This window comes from Quercus robur, chromosome 4, assembly GCF_932294415.1.
Source record: "Quercus robur chromosome 4, dhQueRobu3.1, whole genome shotgun sequence".
Taxonomy (NCBI): domain Eukaryota; kingdom Viridiplantae; phylum Streptophyta; class Magnoliopsida; order Fagales; family Fagaceae; genus Quercus; species Quercus robur.
In genome coordinates, this window is record NC_065537.1 from 4,289,405 (window position 1) to 4,302,581 (window position 13,177).

At 37.7% G+C, this 13,177-nt stretch overlaps 1 protein-coding gene and 1 long non-coding RNA gene across 3 annotated transcripts in view; one reads left to right on the forward strand and one right to left on the reverse strand.

Annotated features, from left to right (window-relative positions):
* LOC126720390 (disease resistance protein RPV1-like) overlaps positions 1-13,177 on the forward strand; it is an 80,523-nt gene that overhangs the window by 48,558 nt on the left and 18,788 nt on the right. The gene's annotated exons all lie outside the window — the stretch shown is intronic.
* LOC126720395 (uncharacterized) lies at positions 1,396-2,256 on the reverse strand. Its single transcript, XR_007653364.1, has 2 exons — positions 2,227-2,256; positions 1,396-1,882 (listed from the first exon to the last, which is right to left on the reverse strand). It is a non-coding gene; the product is annotated as an uncharacterized LOC126720395 (long non-coding RNA).

Consider the following 13,177-nt stretch of genomic DNA (forward strand, 5'->3'; position numbering starts at 1 on the left):
GAAGTATGATACATTAAAAAAAAAAAAGGAAAAAGAACCAAAAAAAAGTGCCAAAGGCCCACCCAACCCTTGGTGTGAAATGGGCCTTGAGACATTTGGTAATTTTTGGGCTTAAAAATACGTTACAAGTTTCATTTTGTTTAGCAAACAAGTATTGTCCTCAAAGTTTGGTCCATTTTTCAATTTGGTTTCTAGAAATTCGAAAGTTGTAATCAAATCTTCAAAGTGTGTAAAATGATTTAGAGTTTGGTCCTTTTTCTTTATTTTTATTTTTTTATGTCGCTGTATTTTTTCAATATTTTCTAATCAAGAAAACTAGAATAGAAAATTGCTTAGCAAATTCAAGTCTAGAAGGTTAAATTTTTTTTTTCATGTGAATTGCATGTGGTAATAGCTTGCATGTGATTTTTATGCAACATTAACCTTTTTTTATTTTTAATTAGGGCAAACACAAAACATATTCCTTAAAGTTTGTCTCAATTACCTATTTTGCGTCTAGAGTTTTGAAAGTAGTGATTGAAACCTTTATTTCTTTACAAAGATCTAATTTGATCTTTACTCCACTTTAGACTAAAATCGTCACGTTCTCATCCCACTTGCCACTATAATTCCACGTAGCTCAGTAATTCTGCATAGTTATTTTTCCTATTGGTGTCATTTAGTACGAATTGAACTATGCCTTAACCATTTATGAGTTAAGTGCTTTAGGGGGTGTTTGGTAAAGAAGTTTAAGTAATGTTGTTTGGGTGTTTTTGATATACATGTGGGTGAAAAAGTGTATGAAAATGTGTGTAAATGTGTTTAAAATGCTCAAAATGTTGCTTAAAATGGGTTACCAAACGGGCCTTTAACCATTTAGTCATGGGTGCTTAGTAGAGATCTCCTCTACATTATATCCATTCTCACGTGTGCCAGTTAGATTATTATTTTATAAACTTCAAGAATTTGTTCTATCAGGATCAAATTGAAGAATGGGGTAAAGTAAAGGAAAGACAAATGTTGTGTTTTCCAATTTTTCTTTTCAAAAACCTTATGGGTTCATTGATAAAGAGGTTTCAAACAGTTATATATAAAATTTTAAACTTCACCCGTTACAGCTACACCTACAGTAATTTAAAAGAAAAATAAAAATTTTTGGATCAAAGTCAAAGTCAAACAACTATATTTTTTGAAAACTTAAAAATAAAATATTAAACTGTACAGTCTGTACCAAATGGGTGCGAAGTTACGGGAAATAATTATTTTAATTCGTATAATTTACATGCCTCAATTTGATGAAACTTCACCCCTTAATGAAATTTGTGTTTTAGCATTTAAAAAAAATAAAAATTCAATTCAAACAAACAAAAGAAGAGGGGTAAAAAAAAAAAACAAAAAACAGAGCTAGCAGCTTAATTAACACAATAGAAGCCCTACCAGTATCGATTAATTAATCACCCATTGTGTACATACTTTAAGGAGAGTGCATGGACACATGAACCCATTACCCAATGCACCTCTATTAAAACACAACAGGACCTTCTAAATATATCCATGCATGTGACATGCAGGGTTCAGAAGTAACTTGCAAGAACCCTATAATACTAAGTTGGACCATTACAGTGATACCGATGCTTCGCTCCATTACAAAGGCAAACGAAATCACCATGGCTGTTAGTTGCACAGACTCCATGGGTGCTTTCACATGATTCACATACATCATTAGGTGTCCTTGTCAACTCGAAATTCTTGCCACAGTCAATAGTAGTGCAATTGGTTGCGGCGTTGCTAGCTTGTACAGAAGTGGAAATGGTAAGGGTGAAGATGAGGGAGATAAAGATGAGAAAACGAAGAAGCCGATCCATGGAGTCGAGATTCTGGAAGTGGGTTTTGAGTTCTGCACCTATCGATGGAAAAAAAAAAAGGTATGTTAGTGATAAAAATCTTACAGTTCTAACAAATCAAGAATAGCTTATGTTCTGGTATTTGCTCTTGCAAGAGAAAGACCTATCCATACAAAGTTAATTTCATAGAGAGCAAATATTGCTCTTGCGAGTTGCGACCCTTATATTGAAAGCAAATATTATCAACTTCAATTTCAGAGAGAGAGAGAGAGAGAGATGCAGAGTCAGCAGAGAGATACGACCCATATATATAAAATATATAATTCGTGTTCATTTCCAAGGAATCCCAATGAAATATTGTAAGCATCCAAACAAATCCAAGAGAAAGATAGAGATGAGTAACCTGGAAGCATCTTCTCTAATAAAAGTGCACACACTCACATAATGTCTCTCTAGAACGTTACTACTATTTATACTATAGAAAGTCACTGTTTTTTAGACAACCATCATGCAAACAAAATGCACTATAGGTGAGTGTGCTTATCCGTTGATACACTTCTCTCCCTTTTTATTTTTTAATTGCTTTTGAAATCAAATAGAATTTTGAACTCTTACCATTCCTCTCTCTTTTTTTTTATTTTTATTTTATTATTATTTTTTTTTAATTCAATAGTTATAATGGGATAAGAGGATTTTAATACTAGACATTTTCGTTAAAAATATTAAAAAGTATACCAACAAATTAAGTTATAAGACCCTTGGCTAACTTTTTTTTAGCTACTTATAAGTTAGCTTTTCCTTCTTTATAAGTTAACTTTGACACTTGGCATAGCCTTAACTAGTACTATATATTTTCTTTTTATTTGTTGCCAAATTAGGAGAGGGGTGGTTGTGTGTGCAATTTGAGAAATGAGAAAGTTGATTCCATAATCCTTATATAATATATATAAACATGCAAATGTTAGGTTTTGCCACTGTAATTGCAGGATATTTTGGTAAATATGACAAAGTAATTAAATAGTTTTCTTAAGCATTATTGGCGGTGGAATCTTAGAGAAGAAGTAATGAAATAAAATGAAGGTTTTGTGATAAATAAATGACATCTTATGACTTCTAGAGCATTCCTTCCTTTATGAGTTTATGTGAGATTTTATTTTGTTTGGGATGAAATCCTTGTTTGCCTTGCGTTTTCAAAAAAGGTACAGTGTATTGGTTCATTTTAGATAGGCAAGCTTGTTTATCTAAGAGTGATGTTATAGACATAATACTTTTAAAATATTTTTTCATAATAGTAGAGTTGATAAATTTTTACCAATTTTTTTTAAGTCCACAATTAACATCAGTTTTTTCTTTTCACCTATCAATATCGATTTGTTCCATAGTTATGATTTATGATTTTTTTTTTGTGCCTCTAGACTTGTTGCTTTATAAAATTTGTAAAACATCATATACTATGCAATAAAAATGAAGTTATAGAAATCATGGTTACGTAAAGTGACTATGTTAAAAGTAGGGTTGTAGAAGCTATGGTTACATCAAGTAACTACCTTCTCTCTATTTGTGAGAGATCGTGCTCCTGGCCCAAACCTTTTAGAGTAAGTTTTGGCATAACTCACATGAATGAGTAGAGTTGTATTGGTGCCTCTCAAGAGTGAAGGTTCTACTGACATTTTCTACCCTCCTAGATTAAGGGTTTTATAATGAAGTCGTTGCTTAATTAATTTGAAAAATAAGAAAATAAAAAATTGAAAAGTGTATTTTCTTATTGATGAATTTAATTTGTACATCTCTTGATAATAACAAAAAGACTACAAATCTTTGGCCCTAGATACAATAAAAAGCAAAAATACATAGCTTTGCTTCATCTAAATTCGGAGGTTACAAGATTGGGAAAGTGTTAGACACTTAATTTGCCTAGTAAAACCAGTTTTTTAGATTTGAGTGACCAATGATCATATCACATCATACAATTAGTATCCAAGAACATGTGATTGCAAAGATTAAAACAACATTCATGAGCATGATGAAATCCTATTCTAGGCATGCAAAGGTAGATTAGAAGAATTGAAAGACATAATGAATATGTGTGTGATCTGATAAACCCTAATCTATGAGCATATGAACATGATTTTTGAATTGAAAAACCCTAAAACATGCAAAGGCTAAAAACAACTTAGATTTACGGGTGGCAATTTAAACCCGCACTCATCGGTACCCACCTCACCCACCCTTAATGGATGGGCTTTACCCGCTCTGCATAACAAATGGGGTGGGGATGGGGGTTAATATTTTCCCACACTCTTGCCTCGTTTATATTTAAATAATCAAAAAATATTTTTATAGGTTTTTAGAAGACATATATGTGGTTTTAGCCTTCTAATTTTAAAATTATGATGTTTTTTTATATTGTATTATTGAATTTATACTTTTATGTTTTAATAATTATGTTATTTATATTTTTTAATTATTGTATTGCTATGTTTGAATTATTTTTGTATTTCTTATTACTTGAATTGTTGTATTGTTATACTTTGAAAAGGTTTTGTAATGTTAGATCTTGTTTTTTTATTTTATTTTATTTTATTTTTTTATTTTTTAATGTTCATGAGTTTTAATTTAATGCGTTCAAAATAAAATTTTAATAAATTATATATATAAAAAATTTGAGTGTGGCAGGAGAGGTACTTGTGAGCACCCACGGGTACCTACTAGAACGAGGTGGGGGGAAAAAAAACCCACCCCGAAGCGGAAGTGGAGTGGAGGTGGGGAATGGGAAACCCACCCCAAACCTAGAGCATAATTAAAAAGAGGAGGCTAGAAACATTATCTGCATGCATTTGTACTCCTGAGCAATCCAAACAAAAAAAATTCATGAATAGGAAGTTGGTAGCTTAAGACCAGAAGGACCAAGCTATCATTTCTAGTGAATTGAGATTAGGAGGTCCAAGACACCAAATGAACCTTCCTACTATTAACGAGAGAGAGAGAGAGAGAGAGAGAGAGAGAGAGAGAGAGAGAGAGAGAGAGAGAGAGAGAGAGAGAGAGAGAGAGAGAGAGAGAGAGAGAGAGAGAGAGAGAGAGAGAGAGAGAGAGAGAGAGAGAGAGAGAGAGAGAGAGAAATTTTCATATTTCTCTGAAATTCTGGGGTATGGATTTGAAATTTGGTGTGCTTTAGTTTGATACTGGATAGGGGTATTTATACGCGTAAGGCTGAGGGTTACTGATGAGTTTCTAGGAAATGTGGGACTCAGGAAAATTAGATTTTTTGAATGAAAAATTTAGGTCTTAAAGTCAAATTGAGAGGGTAGCAAACCTAAGCAAAAAAGGAAGGAAATCTAGGAGATCTGGTCCTAGTGTTGATCCAATCTTGGTTCAAATCTTTCCTGTATATTTTCTTTTTTGGTTCGTCATCTTTTGTTTTAGTGGTGTTTTGATTTCCTCCTAATTTCTACAAAATTTTTTCGGACTTTCTTGGTTCTCAAGTTCAGAAAATTAATTCCAAATATATTCAATTAATTAATTAATTTTTACCAACTTGGCAAGGAATCAATTAATGCTTTGACTCTGGATTAAATTAGGTGCATGCAACCTTCCCGTAGAATATATACTCAACCAATAGCATTATGACATATCATGCAATTTAAATTAAACTAAAAATAGGCCTATTATAATTAAAAATTCATAACCACGTATGGTTGGGACTTAATTTGTAAGTGCATTTTATTATTAAAACTTTATATATATATATATATATATATATATTTCAATTTGATTATCCAATTAAGGCTCATGAATTGTTGTCTTGATCGTTACGACTTCAAAATTCATATCATGCAATGAAATTAGAAATCAAACGGTCAAAAATTAAAGTTTTTCCCTGTGATATGATATGTAATGTGGTGCATGATGCAATGCAAGTGAGGTTAAATGAAAGTTGCAAAAATGGGTGTCTACACTACTACAAGTGACTCACTACATTCTCATTTATTTTTAAATTAATTTATCTTATTTATTGTTATTATAGTTTAATATAATGAAAATTCTATTACCTAAGTTTTAAGAAATAACATTATTTACTCCAATTAAAATTATATTTATCTTATTAATTATTAGGATAATTTAATTTAGCTAAGAATCTATTACTCAATTTTCAAAAAATTAAAATTCTATTCCAAAAAATTATAAGTTTTAAAATCTATTATTTAAAATTTTTTAAGAAATTTAAACTTCTATTCCGGCCAACTCAAATTATATATATTACAAAATTTTTACGAGAAGTTCTTAAAAAAAATTTTTATTTTAATAATTTATCATAATTTTGTATTTATATATGCTTTTACACTACATATCGTCTCGGCATGACTCAATATATGTATTTATCATGATAGTTAATTTAGAATTTCAAGTAGCTCGTTAATTATTATCATATTTTCAATAATATTTGTAAAATATTATTATATTTTTTAACAAATTTTTAATTAATTAGCTCATTACACAAGCATATTACTTGTATAAAATAAAGTTAGAGTTACAACAAATGGTCATCACAATATCACAATAACACTCAATTTGCTTAACATCTCACATATGAGCCATTGGTGGACTTTAACAACATAATGAATGAATCTTTGAATAGTTTTTCCTAATTTGTGTCACATCAGTTTGTAAGTTTTATGGAGTAAAAATTGTAGTATCTGATAGTGGTCGAAATCAGTAAGGTAGAATGGCCTGGCTTCGGTGGGCTGTTCAAGCGGTTGATGGCCTGCAAGGAAGAGAATGCTATCAAAAGAGGAGACCGGAGAAGACCGGTCGAACCCCCTCCGATGGAGAAGTTAGATTTGTAGGAGAATAAGTTCCAAGTGTTTTGGAAATGTGTCTGAGAGAAAAGACTTACCTCTGTCGGGTCCAGACCGGTCTCTTTTATAGGGAGCCAGGGGCGGTTATTTGTTCGATAACCTCCCCAGGTTTTGTGGAATCCAACAACTCCGGAGTAACCTCCCTCAACGGATATAAAATGGTAACTACTAAATGGAGGTTAACTTATTCGAAGGGTTTGTCGAGATAGTTGAGGGTTGCTGAAAGTCTAAGTGTTGAGGTTTCGTCCGTCTGGTGTAGGGTGGTTTAGTCGTCCAAGGATATTTGAAGACTTCTCATGGACGAACCTCATGGACGATCTTTTCGTCCATGGGAGACTTAAACTTATGGAGTGGTGCTATTATTTAATGGACGTCTCTCCTTCTTCTGGGTTGACTCTTGGATCAATCTGCGCTGTAGGCTCTGGACGAACCCTTTGGACGAGCTGGAGATGGATTATTTTCCGCTTCTCTATCAGTTGCCCCTTTGTTCAAAGGGTCGTCCAGGACATCGTTGTGATTTTGGCTAAATTTCACTTTTTCGTACGCCACGTGTCGCGAGACTGTTGGTTGGCCAGTCCTGTCGATCTCGTTTCCCAAAAGAATCGCCACGTGTCTGTCTCTGAGTGGCGAACGTCGTTTCGTTGACCTTGTTGCTGGGGCCTATAAATAGTACATTCTCTTTCATGCCCCTCACTTTTTTCCTCATTCTCTCTTCTGCCAATTCGTCCAAGATTCTCGTCTAGCTCTCGTCCTAGTTTCATCAGGTATTTCTTCTTTTTTTTTTTTTTTTTAGGCTCTCATTTTAAGTCTTCTACATTCCAAACATGTCTTCATCGTCTAGTTTAGAGAGAGAAATAGACGACTACCTGGACGGCTCTGAGAGTGAGGGTAGTATAGGTAGTTCGTCCTGTAGTGATTCCTCAGACGAGCATTACTCGTCTGGGGTTCCTGGCATTCCTTTAGAGGAATTTCAGGAGCAACGACGTAGGGCAGCTTCTGGATCTAAGGCTAGCTCGTCCAGAGAGCCATCTAGTCCTCCTCAAGACGAGGAGGAGGACGAAGAGGATGTAATCTATAGTTGTGCCCCAGAGGTAGCATCCACCTTAGACGGCGCTAAGTTAAAAACTCTTGTAGATAGATACCAAATCCCTAAAGAGCTTAACCCTCGTCTACCCCAGCCTGGTGAATGGTGTTGTTCCCCTTCCTCTGGCTTAGGGGTATATACTTCTTACCTATTAGCTGGCCTTAGGTTTCCCTTAAACTCTTTCTGCAGAGAACTCCTCCAAAGGTTGGGTATTGGGCCAAACCAGCTCAACCCCAATGGCTGGAGGACGATTGTTGCCATGCAAGTATTATGGCGTGAGGCATTGGAAGGGAACCGTCCAATTACAGTGGACGAGTTCCTTTACTGCTATAAGCCCTCAGAGATCAAAAAATCTGCTGGGTTCTACCAGTTTTCGTCCAGAGGTACATATTACAGTTTAATAACGGGCCGTAGTTCGTCTGACCGGCTTTGGAAAAAAGAATTTTTTATTATTTCTGGAAATTGGGCTGGGGACCCAGCTGATGTGGGTATTCCCCTCTTCCCACCTTTTACCAGCCCTCTAGGTCGTCTTCGTCCTGAGGGTATGTCTTTCTTTCCATTTTACCCTGTTTGTCCCTTAAAATTTCTTATCTGTTACTCGTCTAACCATTTATCTTGGTGATGCAGCTGTTGTTCGTCCACGCTTGGACAAGTTTTCCTTGGACCGGATAGACGTGGTTCGCACCTTTCCAGGAAGGACTTTCCACGACTTAGTTACTCTTAGTCGTCTAGCAACTTGGGGACTTGGTCCACTTCCTACGGCTGAGAACCTAAGTCACGAGGAGGTCACTCGTCGAAGTAAGTGTCGTCCATTATATTCTATTATTTCAGCTCTTTTTTCTTTTTTTTTTTAATTTTTCTGATTAATTTTTCTCGTCATAGGGATAAGCACAATGAGGGAAAACAAGGAAAAAACAGTGGCTAGCGGGGACGAGGATGTTGCTACTCCAACTCCCAAAGTGGCTTCCGTCCAGGCTGGGAAGAGGAAGTCCAAGGGTATTTCAAGCAATGTGGACCTGGACGACCTTCCCAGTCGTCGTGGCCACAAGAAGCAAAAACCAAATAAGACTTCCCTTCCCAAGGTTCCAAAGTTCGTACCACCAACAGTGAACTTGGACGAGCCTGTGGACGTGGAGCCCGTCCAAATAGTTCATCCTGTCCAGTCTGATCCTCCCCCTGCTCCCAAAACTTCTTACAAGCCTAGCCCGTCTGAGCCCTCTGATCGTCCCTCTAATTTGGTTCTGGACGAGGGTTATGCATGGAGGACGTTCAAAGGGATCGTCACTGATCATGAAGTTAACGAATGTTACAACATGTCAGTGAAGGAGTTTGAGCGTTCTGGCATCCATGACCTTTTCAAGGTAAGTTTCTTCCTCGTCCTTGTGTGTAAACATTTAACTTTGAATGAAATGTCTAACTCCTTTTCGTCCAAATGCAGGCTATGTCAAAGTTTTATACAGCGACTTGCCAGGCCAAGGAGCTTGCTACAGAGGCCAAGACTGCCAAGGATAAGGCTAAGGAGCTAAGCCATGAGGTCTTATCCAAGAAGGGGGAGGTCATTAGGTTGACCGAGGACTTTAATCGTCTGCTGGGAAGCGAGACGAAGCTGAAGAACGATGTTGAGGAACTCAAAGCTGACAACTTAGAGAAGGATACCCGCATCGTCCATCTAGAAGGACAAGTTGCAGAGCTTACCTCGTCCTTGGAGAAGGCACGTGAAGAAGCAATTGCTGCTTTTAAGAAGTCTGACGAGTATAAGAATCGTCTAGACAGTCATTATGCAGCTGGTTATGAAGACTTCCGTGCTGATGCCAAAGACGTGTATCCTGATTTAGACTTTAACTCGTTCAAGCTTCCTCTTGCTACAGAGAGTTCTGTGTTGCAGACGAGTTCCGAGGACGTCAACATCATGGATGATGCTAACACTGAAGTTACTCAGGACGAACCCAAGTGAAGTCTATTTCCTTAGAGAATTTGTTTTTATTTGCTTTTCATGGAAGTGCCCGTTGTTTTGGGCTTTTTACTTCTTTTTTTTTTTATTTTTTTATTTTAAAGCCCATGCAAGTACAATCATCTCGTCCAGGATTGTGGACGAGCTTTATATACATATTCAAAACTAAATGGGTTTTTGGACGTTGGTCGTCCACCCTTTAAATGAAAGAAATGAATAATTCTATTTTCACTTCCATTGTTGTTTGAATATATATGTTTTCAGCTTTATGTATGAACTTTTTATTATCATATCAGCAATGTGATTCGTCCATCTAGGAATTCAGTTCACCTCGTCTTGGTCATGGGGGTGAATTTTATTACATCACCAAGATAAAGTATGTTGATTCCTTTGGCTAGATTTTCCATCATTCCGAAATTATGGACGATCATTTTGTCGTCCTGGATGATTAGACTTTTAGCGTTTCTCGTCCAAGGTAATGGATTGTTAAGCTAATTTTGAAGTCTTGGCTCGTCTGCGTTTCGGACGAATACTTTTGGGAATTCATCTCGTCTTGGGGTCTAGACGAGTATGCCCTTTTCATCTCGTCCCATGTTCTGGACGGATGAATCATGCTTTATTTTTCGCTTGGGTTTCATCTCGTCCTGTGTTTTGGACGGATGGACCTCTGTATTTGGGTTTCATCTCGTCCTATGTTCTGGACGGATGAAACTTGCTTTGTATTTAGCTTGGGTTTCATCTTCGTCCTATGTTCTAGACGGATGAACCTCCGTATTTTAGCTTGGGTTTCATCTCGTCCTATGTTCTGGACGGATGAAACTTAGTTTCATTTTCAGGTTAGGTTTCACCTCGTCCCATGTTCTGGACGGATGTACCTTTTCATCTTTCCTTTGGAGAAAGTTTTATGGACGATATATCCTTGCGTCCAAGGATTTCATTCGTCCATGCTTACTTTCTTTTTGCGGATCAATCTGAATGAACATATAAGGATTCCAATAATATATTTGAAAACAATATATATATATATATTTGAAAACCCAAACTTATGTAATCATTCGTCCACAGGCACGGCACATGCTTATTAGCTAGTGCCTTATTGAATTTAAAAATACAAACCAATTCGTCCATGAATAGCACAAAAGTGAAAACACTAATGTACTTTCTAGGGGATTATTAAAATACTTAAAAACACTTAACAGTAGTAAAATACTTCTTCTCGTCCATATATCTCGTCCAAGGACATCGGTGAAGAGTCAGCACTTATTGATGGTACTTCCTGAGGTGCTCAACATTCCAAGGGTGTTCCAGCCTCCGCCCATCCAAAGCTTCCAAATAGTAGGATCCTTGCCTTTTGCAGTTGACAACCCTATAAGGTCCTTCCCAATTTGGGCCAAGTTTCCCGTAGGCTGGGTTTCTTGTTGCCAAGGTAACCCTCTTCAAGACGAGATCTCCAATGTTGAAACGCCTAGGCTTTACCATAGCATCATATTGTCTTGCCATGAGATTCTTGTACCTTGCTGTCCTTTGTTCTGCATCCATCCTGACCTCGTCCATAAGGTCAAGGTTAAGACGGAGCTGTTCGTCGTTTTCTTCAGTTTGGTACTTTCTGACCCTGTGGCTCGTCATGTGTACTTCTGCTGGTATAACTGCCTCGCTTCCGTAGGCTAGCTTAAAAGGAGTTTCTCCTGTTGGAGTTCTCGCTGTCGTTCTATAAGCCCATAAAACACCTGGTAATTCATCCGGCCATATCCCCTTTGCCCCTTCGAGCCGAGTCTTGATGATCTTCAGCAAGGATCGGTTCGCTACTTCTGCCTGGCCATTGGCCTGTGGGTGGGAGGGTGAGGAGTAATGGTTCTTCATTCCCAGTTGTTCACAAAAATCCCTGAAGGGTGTGTTGTCAAACTGTCGTCCATTGTCAGACACTAGTACTCTAGGTACTCCGAATCTGCATACAATGTTCTTCCAGACGAAGTTCTTGACATTCTGCTGTGTAATTTTGGCTAAGGGTTCGGCTTCCACCCATTTTGTGAAGTAATCTATTCCCACCACCAGAAACTTCATTTGCCGAGTTCCAGTCGGAAAGGGCCCCAAAATATCTAGTCCCCATTGTGCGAAAGGCCAAGGGGCCATCATTGGCGTGAGATATTCTGCTGGCTGTCTGGGAATGTTGCTAAAGCGTTGGCATTGATCACAGACTTTGACATATGCTTTAGCGTCAGCTTGGATGGTTGGCCAATAGAATCCACTTCGGATGACTTTATGGACGAGTGATCTGGCTCCCGAATGGTTCCCGCATGCTCCTTCGTGAACCTCCCTCAACATGTAATTCGCCTCGTCCGGAGCCAAACATCTTAAGAGAGGCTGAGAAAAACCTCTCTTATATAACACCTCGTCCATAAGCACATACCCGGCTGATTTGACCCTGAGCTTCCTAGCTTCGTCCTTCTCTTCTGGAAGCCTTCCGTCCTTTAAGTATGACACTATCGAGGTCATCCAATTTCCTTCTCCCTCTATCTGCATCAGTTCTGGAAGGTCTATGCTTGGCATGTAGTGTACATCATTCATCTCGTCCAAAGCCTCATTCGCAGATGCTTCCTTCGCCAGAGTATCTGCCTCCACATTCTCTTCCCTTGGGATTTGGATAAAATTTGCTTTTTTGAATTTCTTCACAAGGCGTACTACCTTTCTTAGATATTTCTTCATTCTGTCTTCCTTGGCTTCACATGTCCCATTGACTTGGCCTATGACCAGTTGAGAATCTCCCAGGACAAGTATTGAGTCTGCTTCTACGGACTTGGCCAGTTCCAACCCCTTTAAAAGGGCTTCATACTCCGCTTCATTGTTAGTAGTCTGGTATTGCAGACGGGCCTTGTATTTCAATTTGTCCCCTTCTGGCGACTGCAAAACAACTCCTATTCCTCCAGCATATAATGTAGACGATCCATCAACATGGACGACCCATTTGTTGTTGTACTCGCCTTCCCCCAGGTCTTCATAACATGGAGTGAACTCCGCAATGAAATCTGCCAAGGCTTGAGCCTTTATTGCATTTCTCGGTTGATACCGAATGTCGAATTCACTAAGTTCAACTGCCCATTGAACAAGTCGTCCTGCGGCTTCCAGCTTGTTCATTGCCTTCTTAAGCGGATGGTCCGTCATGACATTAATGATATGAACTTGGAAGTAATGTCTTAACTTCCTAGAAGCCGTTATTAGTGCGAAAGCCAATTTCTCCATTAACGGATATCTTCCCTCTGCTCCTCTGAGTGCCCGGCTAGTGTAGTACACCGGCTTTTGTATTTTCCCTTCTTCTCTGATTAAAGCTGAACTTACGGCATGTGGGGACACCGCTAAGTATAGGTACAGTTCTTCTCCTTGCACAGATGGACTTAATAGTGGGGCCGTTGTAAGATAATCTTTCAGGTCTTGGAAGGCCCTTTGGCATTCGTCCGTCCACTCAAAT